General features: G+C 39.3%; 1 protein-coding gene across 2 annotated transcripts in view; it reads right to left on the bottom strand.

The window, feature by feature from the left end:
• The window catches only part of PDE1A (phosphodiesterase 1A), a 300,886-nt gene that overhangs the window by 141,224 nt on the left and 144,472 nt on the right, over positions 1-15,190 (bottom strand). The gene's annotated exons all lie outside the window — the stretch shown is intronic.

Here is a 15,190-nt window from a genome sequence, read left to right as displayed (position 1 = left end):
AAATCATAACCCTATTTACCTGCTTGCATCCACATATCAACTGGCAGTATATAGAATACGAAACATTCCCCATAATCATTTAATCTGTAATTTTGCTGACACAAAATTTTGAGGCAAGGTCAGAGCTGTAAGGACTGTAAGTGCTAAGTGTTAATAGAGTGAGTAATACATTTGTGCAGTGGATACCAAACAAAGCAGGCAGCTAAGCAGACCATTTTAACAACTATTATTACAACAGGGTTGAACCTTGCACTTTAGCACCAAAAAATAACAGAACTCAGCCACTTGATTTGAAAAAGAAGGGGTAAAAATAGAAGTATCTCTAACACACTAAATACAGAAAGTGATTGGACTATAGAAATGGTATTGTATGATTTCAGTATTTATCATCTCTGAATAATTGGATTGGTTCTAACTTTTGTAGAGAATACAGTCATTTTTGTTCTCCGAACTTTATTTCTGTAAATCACAGAGAGGCAGGGTGGCTATTGTGGGTGGCTGATTTCTTATCCAAAGTACTTATTTTCTACATTGACCTACTGACTTCTGAGCTCTACGACATAGCACTTTTGTCATCAATAAGTACTTAGTTAAAATTAAACTCAAGACGTGGGGATTTAATCCCTTGCAAGAGCAAATTTAAAAAAAAAAAATGATCTCCTTTCAGCTCTGGAGTCCATTGCAAGTACAAATGAAAGAATGTGTGTGGATGTCTAACTACTTAATTTGTCTGCAGTAAACAGAGTCTGTCAATCCCAGATTGGTCTTGTCAGCCATCTTCAGATCCACAGATAAGACAGTCATGGAAGACAATCATCCAGGACTGTAAGGAATTGCCAGAGAAGATGACAATGACTTAATTTAAAACACAGCCTTATAATGAGCTCTGTAGTCAAAGGCAGATTCAATAAAAGAGCAGGGCCTTAGAGGAACCTGTGAAAATCTAGTCTTAGCTAAATAAGAATTTATAGGCTCAGTTGGGTTATACGTTGTACAGGATAAAGCGTAACATCTGGGGAACTAAACTGATAAAGTTCCTGCCCTAGCTCTACTACAGGATGACTGTAACTGCACAAATGGAAAACATGTTCTCGTTTTTTAAAAATAATAAGGAACTGATCCTGCAAAATAATTTGTGCCCAGATTTCCTTCTACTGTCTATGTTTCTTCAGTGGGAATTCTGCTTACAGAAAACTTAAAACTTGGCCATACATCACTGATTTTAAGGCATTTTATAAAGAAATCTATATATTCTTTTTCCTTAAAGTTGGTGGAATAAATAATATTTTAAGACTATTGAGTTTTTCATTAATATCTCATAGAATGCTGTAAATTAACATGTAAAATGCATGCTTTCTACTTTAAAGATTATAAGAAATTTTCTACCAGTTTTCCCCCAATATTTTCTTGCACTGAAAAATTAAGGTTCTGAATTTTCTTTCTGAACCTTCCCAGCACTTCTCTATCCCATTTTTTTTAACTATGGCACTATTCCAAAACACATTGTCTCATACATCTTATTTAACCAGAAAAATCTTTAAACAGTATACTGCAGACCTACATCAGTCAGCGAACATGGAAACTTTTCTGTTATAAATAGGATTATAGGAACTGCAGAAAAGTAATTAAAGAGGTTTTCCAGACCTTTTAGAGATTCTGAATTTTAAATGAAAAATATAAATATATCAAGATCATCCTATCCATCCTGTCTACGGAATCTGTATTTAATATATTTGTCATTTTATATAAATAGTTTTTAATAAATTTAAAATATAGACATACTTGTATTCTAGAACATCTTTTTTAGCATATTTTCATTGTTCATAAATAATTTCTATGTAGTTTTGTACTATAGTATCTGAGAGCGTGTCCTGACAAGTGCACATGTGCAGTTTGTGGTGCCTCAAACCATATGCAACACAAGTGCACCTGTTTGCTGCATGTTTTTCAAAAAAAGTGCTGCTAAAAAAAGCGGTATGGCACACATGACAGCAGCAGGCACCACCAGAAACTGGAGCCTAGCTGGCCAGACCCACATTCTGCCTGCCAGCCAGGCTCTGAGCAGCCAGGTCAGCACTGCTGCTGCCCTAGGAAGCCCCTAGGACCCAAGGTAAGATGCATAAGTGCTGGCCTCAGCCTTTCCTAGCCTACCTGAACCACTTTGCCATGCACTGGAGTGTGCATGGAGGGGTGTACCTAAGGGCAAATAGCAGCCACACAGATATGTGCAGCTGCTATTTGTCCCATGGGAAATGCACACCCCTGCATATGCACATTCATTGGGATGTGACCTGAGGGTTTATTCCTCTTACAAATTGAAACAACTTGGGATCATGTGAGAAATTATAGGCTGAGTGAAAATTAAATGAATAGGACTGTCCAGGCAACAAATATGACATTTCATGAAAAATTCTGAAGTTAGATATTTGTTTTTGTTTCATACTGGAACAAAAATGAGATTACTCAAACTTTTTCATGAAAAACACACTGGAGAGATTCCAGAATAGCTGGAATAGTAATTAGTTGGAATAGTAATTAGATTCCAGAATAGCTGGTATAGTAATTAGTTCCTATTCTCCAAGCTACTCTGGAGTGGATGTTCTTCATCCTGGACCTGAAAACAATGAGTTTCATCAAAACTGATATACTCCCACATAAACACAGGTTTTGATTAATTGGCATTTTCTGTCTAAAAATCAATTAAACTTTTTAAGCACTAAACTCTAAGCCATCTATCCACCAGACTTTTTTTGCCAGCCTGGATCACTTGAGCATGGTATCCTCTGACCTGGCTCTGTTTACCACACATGGAGAGAATAATTTGGTTCCACAATATGTATTAAATTAAAGGAACTTTAAATCTTCTTTGCAGCACTTCATCAACTCTTATTTTCATCAGTGGTTTGACCCATGGTTTTTGCCTTTAAGATCACACGACAAAGCAGACAGGCCCCTGGAACATGCAACATTATGTAAAGAAGTGAAAGGAAAGGATAAGGCTTTACAAAGAACAACATTCCTGGACAACTCATTAGGAAAACAGGCAGGAAAACTGGTGTTCATTTTTTGTAGTTTTTATTTCAAGTTTCTTCACTGGTGTTTGCAGAAAGGGAAAAAATGGTGGAGAAGGTATGTGGGAGTTTGAGCCAAAGAAGAGATTACAAGGGTGACATGCTTACATGTCAAAAAGAGAAAAGAAAAGAAGTTGCTTTTAAGGATCATGTCTTTGATTAATGTTCATTTCCACTTTGTTAGAGAATTATTCATAAATAATTTAAAAATAGTTAGGAAATTGGTATGGGATCTAACAAGTCAACTGGTTGTTCAACATCCTTGCATTTTTTCTAAGCTGCAATGTAATTAAGGCAACATGATTTCCTTTTCTCTGTCTCCCCATCCCCGCCACACACAAACACTACAGTGCCTGATCTGATCCCGCTCTTACTCAAATGAAGTGCAAAATCCCCACATTATATAAACACGTATAATACCCAATCCATAACTGCTATTTCTCCATAGTGACAGACAAAACTGTCTTGTACTCTAGGGATCTGAACTAAACTTTTTTTGCCTTAAGGTAAATTGTCCATAGATTCCAAAATATTTTGAAAACTGCAATATTTACTCCTTAATAAGTACTGCAACCATCATTACCTTTACTGGGGTGGGTCAAATTAACCTAGTGTCCCAGGCCAGATTAGGACCAGGGGGCTCTTCACAGACCGGTTCCAGCTTGGAGCATAAGGCAATGATGGAAGCAATGGCCACTGAAGCAGCAGTGATGATGACCACTGAAGCAGCAGCAGGTCAAGTGTGGTGGCAGTGATGACCACCACAACATCATTGGGGTTAATAGCCATGGACCAGGCAGCCACATGCCATGGTGGAAGTAAAGCAAATGGTGGTGAGCCAAGCAGCTACAGGTGAGTGGCAACACAGCACTCGCTTGTCATCCTGCCACCTATGGTCATGTCCATCATGGTCCCAAGGCCCTGGATTCTGTGGCAGGTCAAACCCACCGAATTCCCTGGTCCACCAGTAGTCAGGGATACCATGAAATACACTGTGTTTGATGCTCCTTACCTATATAATATATCAGGGTCATATCTGTTCCTTGTATAATTAAAATTTTCAAAGAATCATTTTTATTTTAAATTGCCTTGTTCTTTTTGCTTAAAAGCTGGATTTTAAGATAGTTTATGAAGTGATTTTTTAAAATATAAAAGTATAATGACTTCTTGGCAAAAGTGAACACACTGCCTGAAGACAGAATGTAGATTTTTTTTCTTGTTCTGTTCAGTTATTTTTTGACAGCCTGATGGAGTACTTCAGCTTCATTTCAGCATCTCCAATGAGATACAATCATCTAAAAAGTCTACAGATGTCAGAAAAAAACAGCATTAAACTACTTAAAGTATTTTAGCTGATTTGGAATCAAAAGCCCTCTTCAACTTGTCCTATCAATGGATACAAATGTTTATCAATGGAGCAATGTAGACCATTAGCGGAGGATATCTAGGGTGCCCATAGCTATAGAGAGCCAAACATAGTAAAGTATTATTATGAAGGAATAATTTTCTTCTTTTTTTTATTATTTCCTTCCTTTATTTGTGCAGGTCAGTGTGGAGAAAGCCTTTGCTAGGGATTACATGAGCTTGATGTGGCCTCACCCAGAGTATTGTGAGAAGCTCTGGGCTCTGCATTTTAAGAAGACTGGGGGGAAGTTAAAGACATTAATTTAAAGGCATGATGGGGTCTGATGCACAATCCTGACAATCAAGCATCCTGCCAAGCCATACATACATAGCAGGAAGCATCACTGTGCAATCAAGCATCAGATCCCATGACATCAAATTGCCAGTCTGAGATATTCCGGAGATCATGGTCCCTGCACTGGAGAGTAGCAAACTCCTGTAGCTGGAACCCCCAATCAGTTAATGCAACATTCAGGTTGGGAGGGGCACTTGGAGCCTTTGGCTCTCATGTGCTCCTCCAACTAGATGCCCTGATCAGTTGACTGAGACTCCCAACTGGGTAAGCATATGGAGCTTCTGGAAACATGCGGAGCCTTTGGAAGCATATGGAGTGCACCATGCCTCCCTGGCTGGCAGCTCTGGTCAACTGATTGTGGATCCCAGCCAGAAGAACACACCATGTGCTCCTGCAGCTGGGAGCCCCAATCAACTGATCAACACTCCCAGCCTCTGGTGTCTTGAAAGGCTCCAGTGTGCTCTGGCAGCTGGGAGCACTGGCAACACATTCAATTAAAGGTGCAAATGGAACTGGCCACAAAATTATTACATATCTTGTGTAATAACTTTGTGACTTATTTCTCATTTTATCACACCATTAACTGAATAAACGAGTGGCTACATCACTACTTAAGACATGATTAACCTGTGAATCATGTCTTAAGTGTAACATATGTTGGGGGCCAAAGGAATGGGGAGAACTATGTGAGCATGTATCTCAGATCATTCTTTTCATTGTAAAAGCTCCGTGATAGTTTTTGAATAGCAAGTTTAAACAAAAATGCTATTCTAAGTGACTGCAGTGTCAAAATAGGAAAAAACAATGTGCACAAACAGAGCTGGCCTTAAGGGCAGGTGACGTGGGTGCCATAGCCATGGGGGCACCACCATATACACACACATTCATGCATGCACGCACGCACACACACACACATACACACATGTGTGAGCAGCCCATGCTCACAGCAGCACTCTTCCCCTGCCCTGCCCAACCTCACCCTGCCCTGGGTTTTAAAGAACCAAATTGAGGCTTCAGAAAACTGGGTGCAAGTTATGGTTTTTATCAATACTGAGCGAAAAAAAATCAAAGATATGATAAAGAAAATTGTAAAAATAACTCTACATATAAAAACTAAGGGGCGATTTGCTGAGGACTACAGGAAACAATTGAGAACAGGCAAAAAGCTTTAAGAACTGGCGTCAGTCTCATCTTGAGTAAATATAATAATGCAAAAAGAAAAGCCCAGACTGTTTAGACAATGCAAAAGGCAATACCAGTGAGGCTTGACAGAAAAGATTGCCTTTTGCATTCTCTAAACAGTTTCTTGGCTCCTTCTTTTCAAAATAATATCAGAAGGATAGAAATGCTAATAATGTGACAGCATTTTACAAGGCTATCAGCTTACAGAAGAGAGACCATCAACCACTTGCAGATCTTTTTAAGGGAAAAGAATGCATTGCAAAGAATGCACATTATAAAAATATGGAGAACTATTTTAAAGGCCAATAACAAATAATAACTTCTGGACAATCCAGCTGCACAAGAATCACATTTTGAAGAGATTACATCTCCATGGCCACCCAAGGGAATATGGGAAAGACCTAAGCAAGCCCCTGAGCAAGACCTAAGAGATTTTTATATAAATTTATCAGAAATTAGAAAAGCATGCTGCTAATAGAAAAAAATCCAGGGCAGATCATGAGTGTAGCCAAGGACTGCCATTATCTATATAGTTATAGTATTATATAAAGCTCAAGGGGAAGGAAAAAATCTCACTGTAATTTGGCAGATTTATTTAGTACTTGAATGAAAAGACTGTTATGATTACTCCTTCCTCTCCTTCTTTATGCTGTGATCCTTAAAAACTGCCAAAATATTGGGGGAGTTTGGAAATGTATGTTGCTTTTTTTTTTAAATAAAATAACAGTTTATGAAAAAATGTTTTTTAGAACAATTTTCATTTTGCTGACATTTTCTGATGATCTGTCTGGAAAATTTAGAGAAAACACATTGCTCAAGTTAACTAAAATCAAATGTATGCATATCAAACTAAATCAAAACTATTTCACTGGGGTAAGTCTCCACTTTGCCTGGATCATGGGAGATATAGCCCAACTACAGCATACAGCCCACACAAAAAAATTGCACAGGCCTCCAAACTACAAGTTCCACTTGTAACACAAGTGGACACAAGTTAGAGTTATATCACCCTGAAACCTTGTGGTTCAAGAATATTTCACAGAGTTTTTTAAAAAAGAGATTAAACAAGAGGTTTCAAAATTTCTAAACTGAAATTTTTCAGAACTTTCTGAAGTTCCTAAATCCTAAAACTTCTTATTTACAAAAATAAATATCTTTATAGAGTGGGATCACTCTCTAGCCCTTTTGCACCACATCAAAAGTACAAAATGGGTGCAGGAGTACCCTAAGTAGATATAGGAGAATGAGATTTGTTTTTAATATGTAACTAAATTTAAAATTTTACCTTCATTCTCCTATTGTCATAAAGGGTAGACATGCAGATGTTACAATTAGATAGCTCTATCTAGAGTTAGATCAATCTAAGTGCCAATCTGTACAGAAGTTCTCGGAAGTAAGATGGGGCAAAAAATGGCAGGCCTGATTTAACTTAGTTCTTCTGTGGAGGTGAACTAAATTAGATTGAGAACAGGTTAGCCTGATCTCCTGAATGTCTGCACACATTTGGAACACAGCCCCAGGGCTGGGGAAGCTAAGCTGCTTGTCCCAGCCCCAGGACTGCATTCTCCCTGCCATGCAAACCTAACTGGGCTATTTTTTGCACCTCCCCCCATAGACACGCCTACCTGTGGACCCCCCCACCAAATCTTACCACCCCCCACCCTGCACCCATCAACCCCACCCCTGCCCAGCCTGCTTTGATGCATCTAATGAAGTGAGCTTGAGTTCAAAAAGGCTTATGCTCTCTCTATATAGTATTTAGTTAGTCTGTAAGGTGCCTATTTATCCTATTTTTCCACCTGACTTCAGACTGACACAGCTAGCTACCTCTCTCTACAAATAATGCAGGTTTTGAGGTCATTTTACAAAGTTTTCTATATGGAAAAAACATTTGAATTACAATTTCCTGTTCTGTTGTTTGTTGTTTTTAGTCAGCACCCAGGTGCATGGAAAGATTTTCAAAATAATATTTATCACTGAAGAAAATGCTGGAAAGCTGCGAACTAGCCGGCTTCGTCAGGAAGAAGTAGATTTGCTTAATGTCATTCTGGCACACAAAACATAAATCTGCCCTCAGTGGGAAAAGCTATGTAGCCTAGTCTTTTAATGTTCCTTTCACAAGGTCTACATTTTCAGATTTGACAAAAGATTTTGGAAGGTCTGAAGCTTAACTCCTCCTGTGTGTATTCATCTCTGAATAATAGCTGGTATGCATTTGTCTTGAGTCCTGCAAACAAGTCAGAGTTTCAGCAGTGTATCATGCCTCAAGGTTCACCAAGTATAACTCCTGCATAGCTCATACCAGACTGTATTACTAGCTCAGTCATGCAAACCTTATCCACGATAATGAACAGTTGCTCACATTAGTATCTCCACTGGCTTCAAGGGGTAAGTGTCTGTAGGCATAAGCAGGGATTGTACAACACTCCCCCCGCCCTGCTGCCAAAAAAAGGAGTTCCACCTCTGATGTTATATTTTATAAATGTAAAAATACAGTTACATCCAGAAACAGAGTGTCACCTGGAATTAACTTTTCAGTGGGGGCATCTACGTGATATGCTTACTGCAGAGTTGCCTAATTAACTCCACAGTAAAGTGTCACTGCCTACACATGGAGCTATTAGACTGGAGTAAAGTAATTAACTCTGCCATAGGTTAGTACTGCCCAACACTAGTACTGTCTCATGGCAGAGTTATTTACTCTGCCACAAGTCACATATAGATGATGACAGGGCTGGCTGGGACATGAGAGTGCTCCAGTACAGGGGCTGTCTGCTGGCACTACAGCGCACTTATGTCCCAGCCAGCTCCTCTGCAGCATGCTGAGCCAGGTCAGAGCAGCCCCAGGTTGGCAGAACAACCCCATGGGCCCCCTGCCAGCTGGAGCTGCTCCACCCTGGCTCAATGTGCTATGGTCCTGGATGCACATGTAAACACTGTGCCTGTGAGCAATAAACTTCAGTGCAAACTGAGCCTGAGTTTATTATGTCACACTAATTTCACATGCAAATGCACCTGATGAGTAGGTACTCAATTCACATATCACTCGAGTCTAATCCAGGATAAATGTGCCTAAACCTGAGAAGTTCTTATTGCAGACAGAAGTGCAGCTCCTCACTGTAATTTATGGTGCTTCACCAGGAGTCCCATGAGTTACAGTGATGCCCTCCTCCCCCAACCCAACAGACATTGTTAGTTGGGTCCGGGGGGGTCGGGGTATTAAGCTGCGATTTGGAGCCGGCTGCATGTCTGCAGCCTCTCTCCCCTAGTTCCCCCTTCTCTCCCCCTCCCCACCACCAGCTCCAGTGACATTTTCAGGATGGGAGGGGAGGGAAGGGGAGAGGAAGTAAGGGGAGGGAACTCGGGCTGGGGTTTGCCCAACCTGTGCTGGAGGGTGGGGTGGGTGGATTGGAGCTTCAGTCACTGATTTGATTCAGCCGAGATTCAGCCCAATTCGGTGGCCAAATATCTGAATCTGAATCGAATCAGGAGACTGTTTAATCACTCTGAATAAAATTGGAACCCTCCGAATCAATTCGGAGAGATTCAGAAAGATTTGACGATTCGGACATAGACACAGCTTTATTTTTTCTACATATATCTCAAGGTACTAAGTGTGGCTCACAAATGCTGTGATGCTGTGGCAGATGCAACATCCCACAGGAGCATAGGGTAGTCCCCAGTATGCTTAGCAATGGACTGGTGCCTCCTGGGTCTGAGGGGGGGGCACCTGGGTTCCCCCCACAGCCAATTGCTGAGGTGAGGTGACACAGGGGGTGTCCCTCGCATGCTTGGCAGTGGACTGGAAGTACTTCTGGTCCACTTCTGGATTCGCCACTGAGCACGTCGGGGGGAGGGCTGTGCTCCTGTGGGATGCTCCATCTGCCCCACCATTTCAGCATTCACGAGCTGTGCCTGGTACCTTGAGGTATGTAGAAAAAATATTTAAAGCTGTGTCTATGGCCAAATCACTGATTCTTTGAATCAGCATTGACTCTTCAGATTCAGGTTCAGACGAATTGAATTGGGACAGTGATCTGAATCAACAAACTGAATCACTGTCCCCGATTCAGGCCAAATCCGAATCCAAATTAAATACAACCCATTTCACACATCCCTAATAAGCAATAACACATGCCTATATCCATATACATAGAAGACATATTGTAGAGAAAAGCAAAATCTGTGTAAAGATTTTGTACCAACAATCAAAAGAAAGAAGCCAGAAACTTACATGACCTCCTCCTGCTACTTCGGGTTAATTCTGACAAATCTCAGAATTCTACTAATACAGATAACCTAAGTGCAGCTCAGCACTGCTACCAATGAATCCCTTTTCTACTGACTGAACTCAAATGCTAGAGACACACAGGAAAAATGCATTTAAATATAAGCTACAAAACGTTACAAAAAAAGGTCATTCATTTCAAACTGCATGGTCGGTATAGACTTAGACAAGCTTTCAGGTGCCACAATATCCTCCTTGTCTATCTCAACCACATAATTGATCCGATAAAAGATATTACCCATAAAAATCCTCGCCTCTCACATGTCATGAAACATCATGGTTACAGCATCACTTCAGCATTACAAAAACGTTAAGCAAAAGAAAGATAGGGTTGAATTCTGATCTCGCTGAAATCCTATCATTGCTCAAAAGAGAAGTAGAAGCCTTTGTTTAACTGAATGCACACTTTTTCACCATTTTTCATTGTGCTTCATCTATCCTTCCATCATAAAATTGATAGATATAAAAGATAGATAGTAGGATAATGTTGAACTGTGCTATATGTGTGAAATTTCATTTTACAAAGTTGAGGGATTTATTTAGTTAAGAACTATGATCAAGATGCAGAAGGCAGGATTTGCAAGAGACAGACGATGGTGACAAGATGACAGTGACAGTGATTTCACCACTGTACATCTCTCATAATTCAATAAACATCCTTACAGAATGCAGGGAATATTTCTTCTTTTTCCCCACTCCGCATCATCCAATCATAACTTAGCCCATCTGCTCTGCCTAAATACCAGGGACCTGAATTAAACCCAACAGTCTGTTACCTAAGACTATGCCTGAATAAGAGTTTGTAATCACATCATTAAAAGTGTAGAGTTCAGCCTGATCCTGAAACCCTTACTCCCACTGCTTATAGAATTGAACTATGCTCACAGAATTGAACAAATGATTTGCATATAGAAAAACATTAACGTGTTTTAAGCTTTCATTCTAGTACATTATTTAAATGAAAATACAAATTCAAAATTAAATTGAAAACTATGGGGAAAAAATCAAGGTTTTGTATATTATTCAGAATAGTCAGAAATATCTCCAAATTATAGCAAAAATCAGTTAAATCTGATTGAGAAATGCTCATAAATAGGGCTTTTTATAGAGAAAAGCTTTTTCAAAGTTTCTTATGAACAAACATAAGTTTTTAGTGAAGTTACTATGTGAAAAATGCTGTTTTGTGGCTATCTCATGAAAATAAAACATTCGGCATCGTGAAACAGCTTGAAACAAAGCAAACATTTTCACAATAAAATGATAGCCCCTTTTGCACAGCTCAAATTGTTCTCATCCTTCAGAACTACATAGACTAAACCAGAAACACCCACTTCTGACTAGCATACCGGCTGTTTAATGAAGCACTAAAATATTTTATCTTTATTTACATCTACTAGTTTTTTTATCCACGTCATTCCAGCTGTGCCACCAGTATCTGAGAAAGGCCTGATATAGTGTCAGCAACATATAAAAAACAAAATCAAATGTAAAACCATGTCACATCATCAATTCTCCTCAGAATGTAACAAAAGAAATACCACTGGCTCACGGTTAATATAAAAGACTTTTCTAACTCTGACCCAGACTGGCAGATAACACTGCATAATATTTATCCACATTGGTTTTATATTAAAACTTGACCAAAATAATCATTTATACTAATATGTATAATAAATAGTTCTTTTCATTGTGTAATGAAGAAGGGTTGTGAGTGACTATGGCATCTAGACATAATACTATTTATCTAACTTTCCTTAATCCAATTCTTTTGCTCTGTTGGAAACCTTTCAAAAACAATTTAATTAATAGTATTTGAGTCAAAGTACGTCTTCTTTGCGAATTAACCTGGGATCATGCCTATATAAAGCAAGGAGTGTACGAGTTTCTATCAGTATGACAATGCACACAACATGACATAATATATGTACTGAAAAATAACTCATTCTTAATGGTTCATGAAATTTTATTTATAAACGCACTATTTTTGCTGGTAAATAAGCTTTACAGTGGAATGAGAAGCTGGTAATGGAGGAAAATCAGAGTTTACAGTGGAAAATGTTTCTAGTTAATAAAATACAGTGCATTTTCATAGCACTTCTATCAAGTCACTTTATAAACAAGCTAATTCTTGTACACCAACTTAGTCCTGTTCTACGGATAGGGACACTGAGGAACATGAATGTCCTTATCTGGCCCAGGGTCATGGGAAACTGAACATAACTCTTAATTCAGTTTTCTACTTTCTACAATAGTTGCATGCTTCCTTTGTGACTGGGAGATGAAAAGCCCAAAGCTATGGGTGCAAGACATTATGACGTCTTCTAGAAATTATGTTTTTTAAATGAAATCCCTAAAACTTTTCCTTGCAAATTAAAAACTTCACTCTACCTATGTCTGAATCATAATTTGTAAATTGTCTTTTTGTCCTAAATGTTAGTACCTTCTGTTTAGGGATCCCTATTTAGTTTCACATGATCTTATGCTTCTATCAGCTAAATAGATTAGTTCTAGCAGCCACTGGGGCAGTTACCAAGCCTATTTAATTTTGCGGGACATTAGTAACTGAATTCAGAAGAGGTTACAGATCTGGAGTATACACACATACACATACACACACACACACACACACTTTTTTCCCCCCAGACCCTTCCTCTATCTCCCCAGATCCTTCTCTCTAGCAGACCTAAAGGTTTTCTCATTCCTAGCTCTAAGAACTATTGGAGGCCTATTCTGGTATGTAACAGAACTGGGTTAATGCCCTGAATCTGCCTGAATCTGACTTCTACTGGCTGCTACATAGGAAAATACAATGCATAAAGCATCCCTTGTACTAAGAAGAGCTTTCCTGGTGAACCTAAAAATGTTCAGAAAATGTACTTAAAAATGACAAAAAAAAAGAGTAATTATATTTGAGGTAAAATTGCAATTAGTAATTAAGCTCATCCAGAATTATTACAATGAAGCCATGAAACCAGAAATCATGTGGACTAGAGGTAGTAAATCATTAAACAGTAACTCAGACATTGGTGAGTCCTAGGTGGAAGCTTCATTTGAATTTAATTGTCCAGCAAAATTCAATACAAAGACTAACTTTGTCTTGTTTCAGGCCACATCCAGACATTCAGTTTCTCCTGTAAGAGTCACTGCTCTTCCAGGAAAAATCATGAGGGTACAGATGTTCAGGATTATTCTCCCAGAGCAAAAATGGCTGCTTTAGGAGAAAAATAACCTGGGAGCAACAAGGATTAAATCACTTGAAGAAGAGTTTATCCTGGAAGATCAAAAGTCTGCACAATTTACCTTTCTGAAAGAAGACACAACACAGTCCCCCAGCATCCCAGGGTGCTTTGTCCTCCCCTCCTGCTCCACCCACTCTCTCCCCCAACCCCAGAGACAGTGTTTCATTCTGGCTGGTCTCTCCTGCTCCAGCCAAGCAGGGAACAAAACACATCCCCTTTACACTCATACACTGTGCTGCACAGCACACAAGCTGATGCTGAGCTGCCTGGGTCAGCCAATTAGGGCTGCCCTGTGCATTGCTGAAATCTGTCACCAGGTTTGGGTTTTTATTGTTGTTGTGGTGGTGGTGTTTTTTGTTCCCTAACTGAATAATACAGGTAAGTGACCAGGACAGAGGAAAAAGTAACAATTATAATTAAATATACAATAAACTGTAATATATATATAACTTATTTTACTTCGGGTCCCTAAATAAAAATACAGAAAAGAGACTGTGGGTTTCAAATTGTGTGTTTGCTTACAGTAGTCAAAACAATTCAAAGACCAATAAAGAATTATTCAATGCAGCAGAAATCTGAATATTATTTCTAGTTATGAATAAATTTAAGGATTTTTATAACAATTTGCATAAAATTGGCAAAAAAGTAAAGTTATCTTGTATTTTTCTGCTTTAGAACGACGTGCACATATCAGTGATTCTGCTCATTCTTGTGCTATTATTGCTTCAAAATGCAGCAGTTTAAGAACTCTTAGCAACACAGTTATTCAACATGAAAAATGGCCAATTCTACACATGTATAAAGTCTTTCAAGTACAGACTGTATTTATGAGTGCTTGTATAGCACCCAGGGTAATCATGCCTTAATCATTACTACAACTTTCATAATTTAAGTATTAAATCATAAGTTAGTAATAACTTATTATTAATTAGTAATTTTAGAAATTCCACATGGGTGGATGTGTGTGTGTGTGTATATACATACATAGATCATGTAGACTTTTTCATATCATTACAGGCAATCGCCACTTAACATGATTTAGCTTACCATGATTTCACTATAGCACTCATTTAAAATACATACCTGGTTTCACTTAGCACTCAAAGCATTTTGTTATAATGCTCAGTGTGGGGCTGGGGAGAAGGAGCAACAGCAGCAGCAGCAATTTCAGAGAGGAGTGACAGCTGGCAGGGGCCCAGGGTGGGGCAGCAGGAGAGCAGAATTTGCTCTTGCATGTGGTGCTGGAGCCAGCAGGGAGAAGCAACAGCGGTGAGAAAGCAGGGCAGGGAAGGGGCAACATGACCATGGAGCCCAGACTGGTACCCCGGGCCACCAGGGCCCAGGGTGGGGTGGCAGGAGCCCACAGCCAGCAGGCAGGTGGTGAGGAGTGGTGGCAGCAGCAAGAAGGGGCAAGTGGGCAGAGGATGTGAGTGTGGGGTCTGGACTGGAGGGGCGGCAGGAGTTGCAGCAAGTTGTGCAAAGCCAATTATATGTATTTATATTAAATTCTATGGGAAACTGATTTTCACTTAACACTGTTTCACTTAGCGCTTTGTTTTTCCGGAACCAATTAAGAGCGCTAAGTGGAGGTTTCCTGTATACATAAATATGTATATCTATATCACTAGTGATGAGACCTGCTACATACTATAAATTGGTGCATCTACGTGTGACTATGTCACCGTAGCAATGCGCTACAGTGATGTAGTAT

The sequence above is a fragment of the Crocodylus siamensis genome, chromosome 4, assembly GCF_052110815.1.
Source record: "Crocodylus siamensis isolate JL-2025a chromosome 4, ASM5211081v1, whole genome shotgun sequence".
Lineage (NCBI taxonomy): Eukaryota > Metazoa > Chordata > Crocodylia > Crocodylidae > Crocodylus > Crocodylus siamensis.
The sequence above is the reverse complement of the archived record's forward strand: the minus strand, read 5'-3'. Positions and strand labels throughout refer to the sequence as shown.